The sequence below is a fragment of the Ambystoma mexicanum genome, chromosome 9 (genome assembly GCF_040938575.1).
Source record: "Ambystoma mexicanum isolate Mex_15411 chromosome 9, UKY_AmexF1_1, whole genome shotgun sequence".
NCBI classification, from domain to species: Eukaryota; Metazoa; Chordata; class Amphibia; order Caudata; family Ambystomatidae; genus Ambystoma; species Ambystoma mexicanum.
This window is the reverse complement of record NC_090931.1, coordinates 655,251,338-655,266,741: the sequence shown is the minus strand read 5'-3', so window position 1 is coordinate 655,266,741 and position 15,404 is coordinate 655,251,338. Positions and strand designations below refer to the sequence as shown.

Sequence of the window (15,404 nt, the reverse complement as noted above, 5' to 3'; positions counted from 1 at the left end):
CAGGGCTGAACAGCTGGCTTCTTCCGAGGACAATCCTAATGGCCAAGAAGCAAGGCCTGGATGTGCAGGTTATGGGCAAGCTGGCCAGTCGCCCTATATGGAATGTATGCTGAAACTGCCCTCAAAAGATGCATGGACCTTCCACATGGATGGGGAAATTAAAGAAAAGTGCACGCTGTCGGAGTAGAAGGAATCCTGCTTCAGTGTTTGAGCAGTGCATCCTTATTTCACAATGGGAATACTTCCCACCCTCCCCACCACCCAACCCACACAATTCAAACCACCGCAGGACATTGAACAGGGACCAGACACGTGTTTATCATGGTTTTAAGCAAACAAAATAACTTTCTTAAAATCACAAGATGCTAGATCTCCTAAATAAGTGACATAGTAATCAATGTGAGGCACGAGCACGTTGCTCAGAACACAACGGAGAAAGAAAAGGAATGAGTCAGAAGCTACACAGGGCGAGCACCAGCCCTGCCGGAGCTCAAGGTTTGCTCAGATTAATACTGGACTCATCTGCTCACAATATTAAAGGGCATCTAGTTTTAGCTACAGGAGGTTCCAATGTCTGCCAACATGGGTAAAAGGCGGTATCCAGCGTTCGCCGTCAATCCAAAAGGTAGAGCCACTCAGCCTCCCTGCCGGCTGCTCTTGCACTCTGTGGGGAAAAAGGAATACAAGAAAAAAAAAATAGAGTGAGGCTAACATCTAGTGCACACAAACACAATCCAATCGGAGAGCAGCAGAATTCATGCAGGAACAACCGCAGGTGTCGAGCCCACATTGGTGAAAATAATGCAGGAGCACACGAGACAACCCAAAACCAACAACTCTTTGTGGGCACAGTGCGCATCGGGATAATAGGTCACGGCACACAATACTTTGCTGGTTATCTATGAGTTGACATACAGCTCATGAGTGAATGATGGACCAGTGCATACTCGACACATGTAATCAGAGCTACGCCCCAGTACACTCACAGCGTTTTTCTTTTTTTACTAGTCAGAGTCACAGTTCCAAGAGTAGGTAGCGGGCCAAGAAACGCGCACATCTGCAGAATTTAGGAATATGTAATTCAGAAGATCTCCATAACTGATTCTAGCCATATGCGTACACCATAACAAATGAAATCAGCCGATTTCAGGCCCTTCTGCGTTTGTGCAATAGAAGAGTCTCATCACCTTCCACAACCTGTAACTGATCTGGATAATGACAACATTTGCCACTTCCTTCACACCAATTTAAAAAGAGCAAGCCAGTTCCTTACCAGGAGGCATGGGGTTTGTTCATTTCTCTAGTGCAGCAAAGAAAGCTTAATCGGATTTGTAGCTGTAATTACTTGCTGTGAAAAATCAAACATACAAACACTTGGGTGCATTTTTCAAACAACTTCGGAGAGCACTCACACGAGCAGCTGGCCACACATAGGACTTGGTCTTCTCACAACATATTTAAGCAAGTAATCTAAAGGCACATGTCCAGATATGGAGGAATTGCCCTTTAACACAAAAAGGCCATTGACATGGCCACATGACTATCTCCGAGGTGCTAATTCATTTGAGGCCCTGTACTAATCCTTTTAAACTCCTACAAAGAAGAAGTAGACAACATTGACTTCTACTTCACACACATACATACCACAGTCACTCAGCAAAACAGGATTGTAAGGCACAATGTTCCCAGCTCTTCTTGTATAATGAAGGCAGGGGTTGAATTTGGAGCGCCCAGTACTGCCCTAAGAAGTGGTTCTCCGCTATCTGCACTGGAGGGCAGTCTGAGCAATCCCAAATTCTGCCTCCATAAGTAGAAAAAGGTTTAGGGCAGAATTCTAGTTTTGACCCCTAATCTTTTTTCATTTTCCCCTTTTTGGGGATCTCGAATTTATTTTAGTGGTCAGAGTGACTCCTGCTGAAATCCCCCTGCCACTACGTCATTTTGTACTCCTTAAGGAGGATATGGTCCTGGGCCACCCATAAGGCTCCCAGGCTCAGGCATGCTGCGTAAGCATCCCCTTTGTGCGCTAGGTTGATTTGATCACCCTAGATGGTTTTCTGGGGGTATGCTTGTGGCAGCTAATTTAGTTAAGAATTGGGGTGCAAGTCGATTTAAACAATTAGCAGCCCGATGTACCTCTATGGTAGCCAATGTGTTACTAATGGTTTCTTCAATTCATACTCTCAGCCATTTTGTTTTAGGGGCTTCCTTTGGTCAGGGAAATATGAGGCATACCCAAAATTGCCGTTCCACGCATGTGGACTTGTGATCCCAAGATGGCAGTCTCCACATTGGCTTGAACAGGAAAGTAAACTTACTGTGTGTGTGGGTCTGGGTGTTTGGTGGTTTTTAGGGCAAACCTAATTGGTTGGCCACCAAAACCCTTTGATTTAAATTCCCGAATGGGATTGGTGGGCTGGCAGGCGGCCGCCCCTGTGAGTGAAGGTACATATAGTGGAAACCCTATACCTGCACTCCGCTCTGGGTGGTTTTCGGAAGATAATTAGGTTGCCTTACCCACTGGACAACTTTTCTGCCGAAAAACCATAGCATCCAATTTGAAGACCTAGTCTGGCCAAACTGATGGGACTGGATTCTCTTGCCTGTTCTCCGGTTTGCATTTTCAAACGTTGGGCTTCCTTCCTGGTTCTTCGTCATCCTGTTGCTGGTCCTAGTCCTTCCCCACCCTCGGACCATTTTCTGGGCCATTTTACAGCAGTTTATCGCCTGGTCTCTCGCCTTGGTTTTGGAAGCTGCCTCTGTGTGCAACACATCCCCAAATCGGCTTCTATGGGCCATCCCGGTTCATCTCCACTATTGTCCAGCTGCAGGGGCCTTTTCTGCTGGAGTCATCCACATTTGCCTACCGAGAGCCGCCAAGGACTGCAGTGTGTGCACCCCTTTTCGACGTCTACTCCACTTCTGGATGGTGGGGCACACTCCTGTGAAGGACGATTGTTGCTCCTTTGGGCCGTCGAGGTCATCGCAGCCCAGGGTTCACAATCTTTCCTTGTGCCCATGTTAAAAGAAGCATTTACTTCCCGGGTTGTCTGCTTTTCCTGGAATGCAGTTTTCATGAACCAATATTGCAAGTACTTGCCTCTAGTCTCTGGGTTGTATTGGTTATTATACTTATCAGTGGTAACGTTCTTTGAACAGGATGTTCCTCCCACGTATTCCTCATCTTTGATATAGCCAAGTCTGCTTGCAGCTTGCTTCGGAATTTCTTTTCCATAGGGTCGAGCGTTGTGCAGTGCTAAGTCATTGTTTTAGACAGCCTCGCGGCGACAACGCTGGTATATGAAGCATGCATGCTGACCCGTTACCTCAGTTCTTGTTTTTTCCTCCTTTAATTTGCATGCTGCGTCATAGGCGGAGACAACCTTGACGTTGCGAAAAAGAAAGGTATAAGACATGGAAATTCTAGGCAAGTAAGACAGGAAGGATGGGAGGGCGATGAGGAATACATGGGAGGAATATCCAGTCGAAAGAACGTCACCATGGGTAAGTAACTTTCTTCGAATTTGCTTGTATCATCCCATGTATTCATCTTTGATAGACACCCAAAGCAGTTTGTCTTACAAGGTGGATTGCAAGAATATTTTATTTGTTGATATTATGGAGGACGGCTTTGCCAAATGCACCCTCCTATCCTAATAAAGTCTATACAGTAAAATGTACTGAAGGTATGATGGGATGACCGGGTTGCCGCTCTGCAGATGTTCAGCACTGGCACACCTCTTTCTAGTGCAGAGGAAGCAGCGACTGTCAGGATTCCATACAATTGTACACACCTTAAAGGATAGTTCCGGGACTTTTTTTTTTATTGTTCCTACGGTTCGGCCATGTGTTTTTAAGCATAAATCGGTGGATCGTAGAAAACGTTCCTATGGACCTTACCCGACTTTTCGTCCATTAACGCACTCGAAATCAGCCGCCATTTTGTGATAATCCTATCATTTCCCCACATCGACCTGGCTCACCTGCGTTTGCGGCACTAAATCATATCCCCCGCCCCTGAAACAGACTTTATCAAAACATTCATATTCCCCGCCTCTATCCGTGACGTGACTGTGCTGCGTAGGCAAACGCGCCCAGGCGTCTTCTACGCGACTCCACACAGAACCCGGAAACCAACACAGATCAGCTCACAACACAGCGCGCCACAATTCGGAATATGAAACTGTACTTTTAAATCAAACCGCAAGATTGTAAATTTGGTAAAGTACATTTATTTGACATCAAATGTTTAGAGAATATTCAGCGATTTGCATTTTTCTTTGCTCTCGATCCAAAATAGTTCGTCTTGAGGCAAGCGATGTTCGTGTGCAATACACGGGGTGTTGGTTTACGATAAAATAAGCTCTTCGGTCGCACTGATAATCGCATGGCTGTTCCAACAACGAGGCACTAGGCCACCACAACGGTATGTATGTTGCATCTAGCCATTAGTACCGCGTAAGGGCATACTTGTACTTGGCGATCGTCCCATAAAATGGTCAGGGTGGTAACGTTGTTCACGCGGAGAAGCAACTGGCGGTTGTAAAAGCCATCCGCCGGTGTCTGGTACTGGTGACACATACAATAATGAAGGATGTACCTGTTTTAAAAACATAAAAAATGAAATTAGTCTCACCATCAGATCTTTATTAAAATTATTCATTTTATATATTAGGTCGGGAAATTATTTCATAGCTAGGACAGTGCAACTGGGTATTATACGTCATTTCCAGTAACCCACCCCCTCTCCTCCGCCTTTTTCAGAGCCGCCTGAGCGCCAGTGGACCACTTCGTCACTGATATGATATAATATGGCATTTGCAACGCACCTATACACAAGTGTTTCAAGGCGTGGCGAGGCAGGGAGGGGGAACAAGGAGAAGACAGACAACGATCCTACTAGGCCAGGTGTCATTCAGATCGCGCAAGTGCAGGGGTAGGGGGAAGGTAAAAGTGCAAGGGGAAGGGGAGGGGGGAAGTGGAGTACAAGGTAAGTAGCATAAAATAATAAATACATAGGGCGAGCTGGTGGCGAGTGCAAGGTAAGTGCAGAACAAGTGCTGGGAAGGGGGGGCTGTAGGATACTGAGACAGTCCCCCAGTGCAGGGGTTGACAGGGAGGCAGTGCAGGTGGAGAGTGGAAGGGCCCAGGACCGAGGTCGCAGACAGTGGACCAGTTGTAGCAGGGGAGAGGGAGAGAGAAAGCAGAAGCAAAGAGGAAGGTTTTGAGGTGCTTCCGTAAAAGGAGATGGTTCTCCTCAAGATAGTGCGCGGTACAAAACAATATGCCACATAGAACGAACAAGTACAACTTAACCCGTCTTTAAAGCTACTGTATAGTAATTAAATTGCGGTATAAACTCATCTAAAGAGTTACTTACATTATATTTGCATTTTCCATTGTGTCTGTGCGTAGGGCAGCCCCGAAATACCACCCCTTCTATGCCGACGTTATTTCTTCTAATGAACGAACATTAAATGGCTTTCGTTTCTGAAATTATATTCATTATCGTTTACGTTATTGCACCACACCCCCAAAAAGAAGTCTTTCGGGATGGTCCCGGCCTGTCAAGGTCAAATAACAATAGAACCTTATGCTGAGTCGTGGGCCATTCCGGCACCCGAGCAAAAAATCAAAGCAGCTGACCTTCACTTTGAACAAGCACACATTCCTAGTTAGCTACATTCAGTGTAAGGCCATCTCACAGGACTTGAAATTTACACTCCATCTTTGCATTTTGTCTGCGTGCATTTGCAGCCCCAGAGAACCATAAATACGGAGACATTATATATTTTTTGAAAAATGATTTATATTACTGTTTGGTTTAATTTAATGCGCAAATGAACAAGGTTGGATAGACACATTGCATGTACACTGAGCAATCACTTTTATTTACACAATACATAGCTACACATATTCAATGGGCCTGCGACATGAGGAGACTCCAGAGCAAAGTCACAGGTGACACCAGGGTGGTTCGCACAACTGCACGGTGAAGGGAGGGGCAACGGTGGAGAGACACATTGCATGTACACTGAGCAATCACTTTTATTTACACATTACATAGATACACATATTCAATGGGCCTGCAACATGAGGAGACTCGAGAGAACAGACAATCAAATTACAATCATTTAAACCGTGATGTGTATTTCCTCAATGAGCTCTGCTTTAGGTGGACATGGAACAGAGGCAATTTTGGGTGGCAATGCAGTTGTCCCATGCACAGGTTCGTTCACAACTCCATGTATGTGCCTATCTAGGACATCAACAATAAGTCTCTCAATAAACTCATATTGCATATCCTGAAACACTGGTTTGATCACCCATTGTTTACTTCTTTTAGTGAAGGCCTTATTGTAGCGAAGCGTCCCTAAAGTTCCGGTCGTCCTACTTTGTTGACGGCCAACATTATGGTTATGTGCCAAGACCGCTAGAGTCCGATTTATCATGCCCTCCATGCCAAAATGCAATCGTTTTGGCCTGTACTTTAGGCACATATTGTGGAACACCTCCAAATCTCCTGTGTGGCAGAATTCCGTGAGTCCCCTCAAATCTCTTGTTATAGTTTTATCAAATACAATCTTTTCAATGGCTTTGTGAGTGGGTGATGAAGGAATCAACCACTTCTTCTTCCGTGCCTCCTCTGTGGACAAATGGCCATGTTCACAATTGTGGAAATGTTGGTTTGTGGTCCAGCGGTGAACGTTGCTACAGTGTAGCATTACTGACCGCCATTTTTCCAGTAGAATTTCCAACAACCCTCCACATGTTTTTGAGCTCCACCAAAGATGGTTGCTGATTGACTTGGACCACTGTGAAATACCTTGCATATCTTTTTTTTTACCTGCAGCCGACATTTTTTTATTGATTGTTTTTGCAAGATGCTATACGTCAAATTGGTGATTTATATTTTTGTACTCTTCTCTCATTGTCTTGGCAATTGAAACGTGTCTGTCCGTGGCTATCAGGTCGATCACCATTCCCCGCGATTGTAGTTCTTGCAATGATGCTACAAAGCCAACTTTCTCCATGGCCACTGAGGATGTACTTTGTGACACCTGCACGACCACCGAACTCACAATTTTCTTACTTTCCATGTCCTGAAAGTGGTAGGTGCAGTACTTGGCTGAAAATCCTGGGCTGTCGCACTGTCCATCACTGGCTAGCCTGAACCGTTTGCCCGCGAATGTACTATCAATAGACATTTTTTCCATTCTCCAAGCTTCGCTAATGGCTGGAAATAGATAATCGATTTGGTATTTGTAGAACTGAGTTTTCGCAATGAAATGGATTCCCACAAACAAAGAAATACTCTAACTTTTTAAAACTTGAACCACTAAAAAGTGCGGCCGCTGCACAAAGTAGATTGCCTGCTGGCAGTTGCCCCAGCATGGGTTGTGCAGACCATGAGAAAGGATGATATTTTGTACAGGTGGCATGTATTTTAAGGTTAGTGCCTCGAATTGCACGAGTCACATTAATCAATGGCTCCCCACATACTTCCCCACCAACCGAATGCCCACATTTCATCCGAATAATAATATCAATCAAACAACTATCGAATACAATGAATTTGGCCTCTTTCCTTATACTGTCACTCTGCATCCCAGCTGGTTCGGCCTGTAACGTTGAGGACATGTCACTCACATGAAAGGTAGAATCTCTGATATCGTCTTCCGCTATGTTCAGTGATATTGATGGTGTTTCATTGTCGTCCACTTCATTCTCTTCCATTGCAACATCTGTTCCTTCTCCGGCGATGGGTGAATAAAACAATTTCTTCCAACTTTCTCGCGGTCTTAGTTTTTGCGGGTGTGGATTCTGTGAATTGATCTCCGACTGCATCCGAACTACCAGGAGGACATTCACTATCAATGGCTGGTGGTGGTACAGCTCCGTTGTCAATCACTTCATATTCTTCCCATTGGCACGATGCATCTCCAGTCTCAAGTCCCTGCCAAAAGGTTTGACAAGCAACATCTCTCGTTCGCTTCACTGTCTGTGTAGATCTAGTTCGTACACCCACTCGCAACTAGAGGACAGATTGGAAAAGGGATGTTCAGTTTAAACACAACTTACAGTATTGAACTATTAACAGTGAAAAACAACACAATATAGTGACCAGGACACTAACCTTCTTTTGCTTTCTTTTCTTTGAAACTTTCTTGCCTCGAACTTCAACATCAGGAAGCTGTTGCTCCGACTCGTGTGTACATGTCTCCACTTCCTCTTGCGCTGCAACGACTATATTTTCATGATAAGCACATCCATCGCGCACTGACGCTCCATCGACTCCCTGAAACATAGAACTTTCATTAGTATGTATAATAATATTGAAAACACAAAATGTACTTGGGGACCAATACCCACGTACATCTCAATAGCAAAACACGAATGAACGCATTGTGTAGAACATTCAAACGACAATTATTCACGCATTGTTGATCTAGTTAGATGGAACTGTCAAGATCCATACCTCGGGCTCCGCATAGACTTCCATTGATGATATTATTGAAGATGACCCTTCAGCAACTCCCTGAAACACAGTAATTGCATTAGTATGGTTTTCTATTTTGTTAAAAAGAACATAAACTTTGTGCAGGCGTCAACGGCTCATCTAAATAGACCTGCACAAATGATCAGTTGTCTAAAATAAGTAATGGATATCTAAATATGATTCGATTTGCTCGATCGTTGGAAGTGTCACCACCCAGAGATCTGCATCAACTACTAGGGGTGATGTTCTTGTAGAACATTGTGCCGACCCGTAACTGCATGCTCCCCCTTCTTCTTGGACTAACGCTCCATCGATTCCCTGAAACATAGGACTTTCATTAGTAATGAACACAATATTGAAAAAAGAAGACACATAGGAGGGCGACGACAGAAGGACAGATCAATGGATAAAAACGAAAGAAACATTGTGTGTAACAATCACGCTACAAGAATGCAAGATCTGATGATCCCCATCGATGGAACTGTCCGGAAACGTACCTCGAGCATCTGAGTGACATCAACGGTTGTCGTCAATGCGTTGGACTCCTCAGCATCTCCCTGAAAGACAGTACTTGCATTATTTTGGATAACAATAATTATAACTGAAAACAAAGACTAGAGGACGAGTACTAGGGTGTACCATTAGGTAAAATAATTACACGATAAATTAAAACTATTGATTTACATGCCTAAAACAAGTCAGTGGCAGAATAGCTAAGTAAGATTACCCGATAGGCGCTTGAAGTGGCTGATGACTGCAATAACGACACGGATGGAGAATCTTCCGCCTTCATATTGAGTGGATACATAAATGGGGAAATTGTTAGCTAATGCTACACACTACCGCAAGGCCGAGAGCTAAATCCGTAAACTTGACTCACCAGTGGAGGGATGTGGACGAATAGAGTGGGAATAGCGGTTGAGAGCAATTTTCGCTTCGCTCGCGGTGTGTTCTTCTTTATTAGCAATGATGTGGAGTACATGTCTGAGCTAAAGTGCCTGCTGCAGATGCGGTATCGATCACCCCTCTTGTCCGCAAAGACTTCTAGGACTCTACTTTCAAGCTCAGACGGTGGATATCCGCAATATCGGACCCATTCTCTTATCTGATCTATTGTCTTAGGGAAAACATGCATTATAGTACCTTCAGATTTTTTATGGGTCTTCGAAGGGCAACCGCCAATGGAACAGGCAGGCATTGTGGAAAGTTCTGAAAAGTAAAGATCAACAATTCTCTATGAATACCAATGTGTTAAAAAATTAAATGACACATAAAAGGTTCAATGCAAGGTTCGTTTTGGTTCTTGGAACTATACACATTATTCACATGCGGATAAGTATTTGAATAACTTTAAAAAAATAGAAAAATAATTTGACTAAACTCAGAACATGTGACTAGTTCCTTGCATGTACTGTCTTGAACGAAAAGAAAACATGGATGCAATTTGATGACTACTAGCAAATAGATATAAATTAAAAAATTGGACGCAAAATGATTATGGTACATGGCCTTACCTTGACGAACAAACAGTTAGATGCAGGGATCAGAGTAGTTTGTCGTAGAACAGGGAGCAGTTCACAGGTTGCAAACTGACGAGTTTGCTCGAAGTGGTCACGGAAGTTCACAGAGACGAAGAGCAGATAACCAGCACCTTCACGGGTCGACTAGCAAAGCGCAAAGAAGTTCTCATTAGAAACATGAAGTGGGTTATAAAGAATTCGAAACAGGGGTGTGTTTGTGAATGAATGACGTGAATATGTCGTGGCATTATGTGGTTTGCAGGGGGGCGTCCAGCGTGAGGGGGGATGCTTGGCAGGAGACACGGGGTCTGGAGGTAGACATGGGAACAACAACCCATGCTCTATAGACCACTTTGAAGTGTACATGGTCTTTGGCACCTCTTGGCCTTTATCGCTCCCTGACAGCTCCACTTGCCAGCGCAAGTACCCCGGTGCGAACTGCCTTTGATAGGGCGGGGGGTGGATTGGGGCGGTGGTCGTGCAGACAAGACTCGTTTGCCGCAGGGCCTCACCAAGGAGAGGCCATCTAACTGCATGTAAGAGGCAGGCTGCAGGATCTAGTACATGGAAGGCAGGGGGGTGAGTTTATAAATACCTCACCCTCCCAGGAGAATATATGGGTGCAGTTCACCCTGGAGACCCTGGATGCCTAGGCAGTTAGTCCGCAGCAGGCTGGCCTGTGGTGGCAAGGCGGCACGGGCCAGAGGGGGTCATCTCTGTACCCGGTGCCCAAAAGGATGATTTATTATGATCAACCATATTGATTATTTACCTATAACCATGTTTTGTATCAATAAAATCCAACGGCCTTTTATTGCCAACGCTTTAACAAAGTGGTGTGGTAAGTATTTTTGGGGGAGGAGGCAAGGCCGGGAGGCTTGATGCCAACCCGCAAAATAACATATGTATGTCTGCTGCATATGGGTTCAAGGGTTATGTGGATTGAAGGTGGGCGGCCAGCGTGAGGGAGGATGCTGGCCGGAGACATGTGGTGTGACAAGACAAGGCACAGGAAGACTATTCAATGGAGACACACTAGATTCATTTAAAAAATCAAAACAACCATTGTTAAAATATATGTTGGGTTTTATTTTAGATCTTAATTTCAATTGAACATAAATAATAAACATTACACATTGTAAAGTTCCGGTTGCAGCACATCCAGGGAAAATCAGCGGTATTGTCCACTGTCGCTGGGGAAATGTTGTCTAATGGCAAGTACCGCACAGGCAGGTATTACTCTCCGAACGCGGTGTCCGAGCCTCCCGTGAAGCCACCAAGTGAAGCAACGATAGGCCACCAGCCTGTACCACCGGTGAAAAAGAAAGATGCAAACGGTATTAAAATGACAAAACTTTCTTATCAATGTCGATGAAGGTAAAAAATGTCATTCTGCTTTGAAAAAAATTCTATCTAGAAAATGCACAATATGGAACCAATTTACATGCGTTCGAATGATATGTAGATGTAATTTTATATGTGGGAGACGACCATGAAATAGTAGTGGCATCACTGACATCACAACCAGAGTATACTTACTCGTTACTCGGATTACGCGGACGAACAGTGCCGCAAAGTTCGTGCATAAGCACCATCATCATCCTCAACACGGTCCGTGAGAGGCAGGCTTCCCTGAACTCTGGCAGCTCGGTGATGCATTGCGGACTTGGCTCGCCTTCCGAAATGTAGGCCAAGCACCCGGAATTTTCACGGCAGCAGCAGTTCTCCTCCTCAGTTGGCATTAGCTCGCACCGATTGCACGTGCACCAGGTGGAGACGCCGTCCATGCGACATGGTCCAGGCTCTTCATCCGTTGACTGGTCCTCCCAACTGCCGTCCGAATCCCCATCGTTTTCGCGTGCTTGCCTTTCCAGTAGTTCCTCCTCGGTGTACTCGGGCTCGTACATATACGGCATTATTGTAGCCATTGTGTGGTAAAGAAAGTAAAATAATTTACAGAGATGGTACAGGTGTTCACAAGGCCTAGAAGCGGCGAAGGTAGCTGACCAGAGCACAGAAACGAGTCACAGAATACTCAAAGTAACACAGAGAGAGTAATGGAATCGAAAATCTGCTGCTGTGTGTTGTGAAACGGTGTGTTTATACTTATTGAGGAAAGAGGCGTCCTGCCATTTCCATGGCGACACTTCATTAGCTGAGGCGCAGCGATTGTTGACACGAAACGTGCTTTGGCGTTGGGAAATGGGCGGTACGCGTCTGCTGATGTCAGGCTCAGGGGCGGGGGATTTGATTTAGTGCCGCAAACGCAGTTGAGCCAGGTCGATGGGGGGGAAATGATAGGATTATCACAAAATGGCGGCTGATTTCGAGTGCGTTAATGGACGAAAAGTCGGGTAAGGTCCATAGGAAAGTTTTCTACGATCTACCGATTTATGCTTAAAAACACATGGCCGAACCGTAGGAACAATAAAAAAAAAAGTCCCGGAACTATCCTTTAAAGACCCATTTAGGTTTCCACTTAACTGTACACGATTTAAACACTAACTGGAGGTGCAGGAGGGGTGATCAGTAGGATGTTTCATTTAGTGTATGGGAGTGGATTTAGATGCTTGGGGTTATTGATTGGGAATATGAAATTCTTCCTTAATGTGGCCTTCAGGAAGCCTTTGTTTCCCCAGGGCAATATGGAGGCTCAGTTCTGCAGCAGTGATTGGAGGAGTTCTAAACTATCTTTCATTCTAGTTTTCAAGGGAACAGGTCGCAGTTTTATAGTTCAGCTAGATTTAGTAAACACGCTGAAGATTTCATCTCTGAAGAAAAGCAGAAGTGAAAAGATAAGAAGACATTGAGGAAGTAAACAGATGAAGAAAGCTAAGTGTTCATAACTCAAGTTCTTTAGCCTTTTCAACTAATGTTATTGAGTTGAATGTTAAATATTTATGAACTGTTCTCAGCGTGTAGTTGAAGGCACGTAGAACTTGTAAATAAGAAAAGCGAAAAATTTAACGAAATTCAGAGCACTGCATTTTGCTGGGGTGCGCGCGCCGTTTCAAGTCACTGCAGCTTTCCAGACCGTGGATTAATTACTAACCTTACAGCGCATGGTGATCCGACGCAAACAGTAAGGTCTTAGTCATTAAATAACAATAATCAGTAGAAAACTAAAATTAGATTTCCTGAGTTGCTCGCGTAGTAGGATCGTCGCGCTTACTAGAGGAAAGAACCCTAAGACACACGATTATGTGGTTAAGTCAGCGACGTATTCCTTCACAACGAACTCCAGCAACTGACAATGGAACAGCTGATCGTGTCCTCTGAGGAACGGTCACTGTAATGCAACGTAGCGACGAAGGCAAGGAATTAAAGGCAGAAAGCAAGGAAGCATAAACGCGGACAACGCAAGAAGGGAACAATGCTCTTTGGTGAGCGAACAGTGCGAGCAAGCAAGACCAAAGAGTTTAGGGTGGGCAGTGTTGTCATTAAAAGAATAAACAAGGCTCGCAAACTGATATTAATGCATCTGAGCATATTGAGCAGAGCTTTAGTTAAACAGAACTACAGAACTTTTAAAAGAGTACCATTCAAGACTCCAATGTAATAAATGGTTTTAGCAACATAAATTCTGAACAGGAACTATTAGTTAAGGAAGAAAGAAAAGTACTTCCAGCATTTTTGCAGCAGTTTCCTTAAAAAAAGGCCATCAGCTCAGGAAGCATAGGCTGCAGGTATTTTGAGGGTCTTGGGAGGAATTAGTGTCTGGGTAAGAGAGGGTAAGTGATAGCTGTTAGTAACTGTGGATAACTGGTTACCTTCTAGGTCTTCACGGCAAATCGTACTCAGAGTGATCCAGTCCAAGAAGGAAGCTGGAGACTAGGGCACTAGAGAAGATCTGTGCTTGTTATTTTTGCCAATTCCCCTTTCCTATTGGGTTTGCCAGTTTGATAGTTTTAGTTGAGCAGGATTGTTAGGCTGGCAGGCTTGGGGGGGATCTGGTGGGCTATCGTCACTCCTGCAGGAATTCGCAACTGGACCTGACAGCCACCCCTCTAGTGGAATGCACCCTCAAACCTTCAGGCGAATTCTTGCTTACCAGAGAGTAGAATTCCGTTATACACATGAAACTCATCTAGAAATGGTTTGTTTTGTGACTGCTAAACCTAATCTTTGACCAGCGTATCCAAAGAAGAGCAGTCATCCTAGTGAACATTTGCTGTCCGTGTAATGTAGTAACATAATACCATTTAAGGGTCCAGACGAAGGAGTCTCTCCTCTTCTTTTAATGGGTGAGGAGTAGGATAAAAAGTTGGTAATACTATACGTTGCGTAAGGTGAAACTCCGACACAACTTTCAGAAGAAAGGATGATCGAAATCTCAAAACTACCATGTCCGTGAAAAAGGACGTGAAAGGAAGCTTAGTAGATGGGGCTTGTAGCTCACCCTGCAGGCAGACGTGGAAGCTGCTAAAAAGGCTATTTTGGTATAGTAAGCATTCTTAATCGACAAATTTAAGGGCTTGAAAGGAGCTCCTATAAAGACATCTCAATACTAGATGCAAGTCCCATGTTGGCACCATGAAGGGAGCAGGCAGAAACAAATGTGTTAGGCCCTTAAGAAATTGTACTAAAATCAGCACTTTAAAGTACAATCCCTCATCCAGAGATCTCTTAAAAATGTAAAGTGCCGCCAAGTAGCCCTTCACCATGGCCACTTGTAACCCAGAATGGGTCAAGTGGAGCAAGAAAGATAGGGAAGCCTACATGTGAAAAGATCAAGTATCTTTTCCCTGAACCAGCTGGGAAATGTATTACAATGGCAGCGGTATAGGGATTTAATTGCTTGTCTTCTAGCCAAAGGCAACACCTCCATCACGTCTTCCAGAAGGCCCCAATCCTTATAGTTCACCCTTTCAGACACCAGGTGTGAAGATTAAGAGTCCTGATCTCTGGGTGAATAATGCAACCTCCCTCTTACAAGAGTAGGTCCTCTCTTTGGGGGAAGACAAATCAGAAGGCAGATGACTATCTCTAGAAGGTCCAGGTACCACATTCTCCTGGCCCAATCCAGACATTCTCCTGGCCCAATCCAGAGCAACCAGGATGATGGTTTTCCCTAACTTCGTCAACCTCCTTATTACGTGAGGAATGATGGGGACTGGAGGATAAGTGTACAGCAGTGGAAACTCCCAGCCCACTACAAACACGTCACCTGGAGCTCCTCTTTGGGGAAATTCCCTGGAGCAGAACAGCTCTCACTTCAGATTGAAACAGGCTGTAAACAGATCCACTTGCGGGGTTCCCTAAAGTGTGAAGATCTCCAGAAGGACTTCCTGAGCTAGCTTCCACTTGTGGGAGATCGTGCTCTGCCTGCTCAGAGCATCCACCCAGTGTTTTCTTTTCTGGCTAGATGAACTGCCAGAAGAGTG

General features: G+C 44.7%; 1 protein-coding gene across 1 annotated transcript in view; it reads right to left on the bottom strand.

Moving 5' to 3' along the window:
- Nucleotides 1-293: 293 nt before the first annotated feature.
- PITPNA (phosphatidylinositol transfer protein alpha) overlaps nt 294-15,404 on the bottom strand; it is a 324,861-nt gene continuing 309,750 nt past the window's right edge. The window contains exon 12 of the mRNA XM_069615411.1: nt 294-664. The gene's annotated coding sequence lies outside the window, so the exon portion shown is untranslated. The remainder of the gene's footprint in view (nt 665-15,404) is intronic.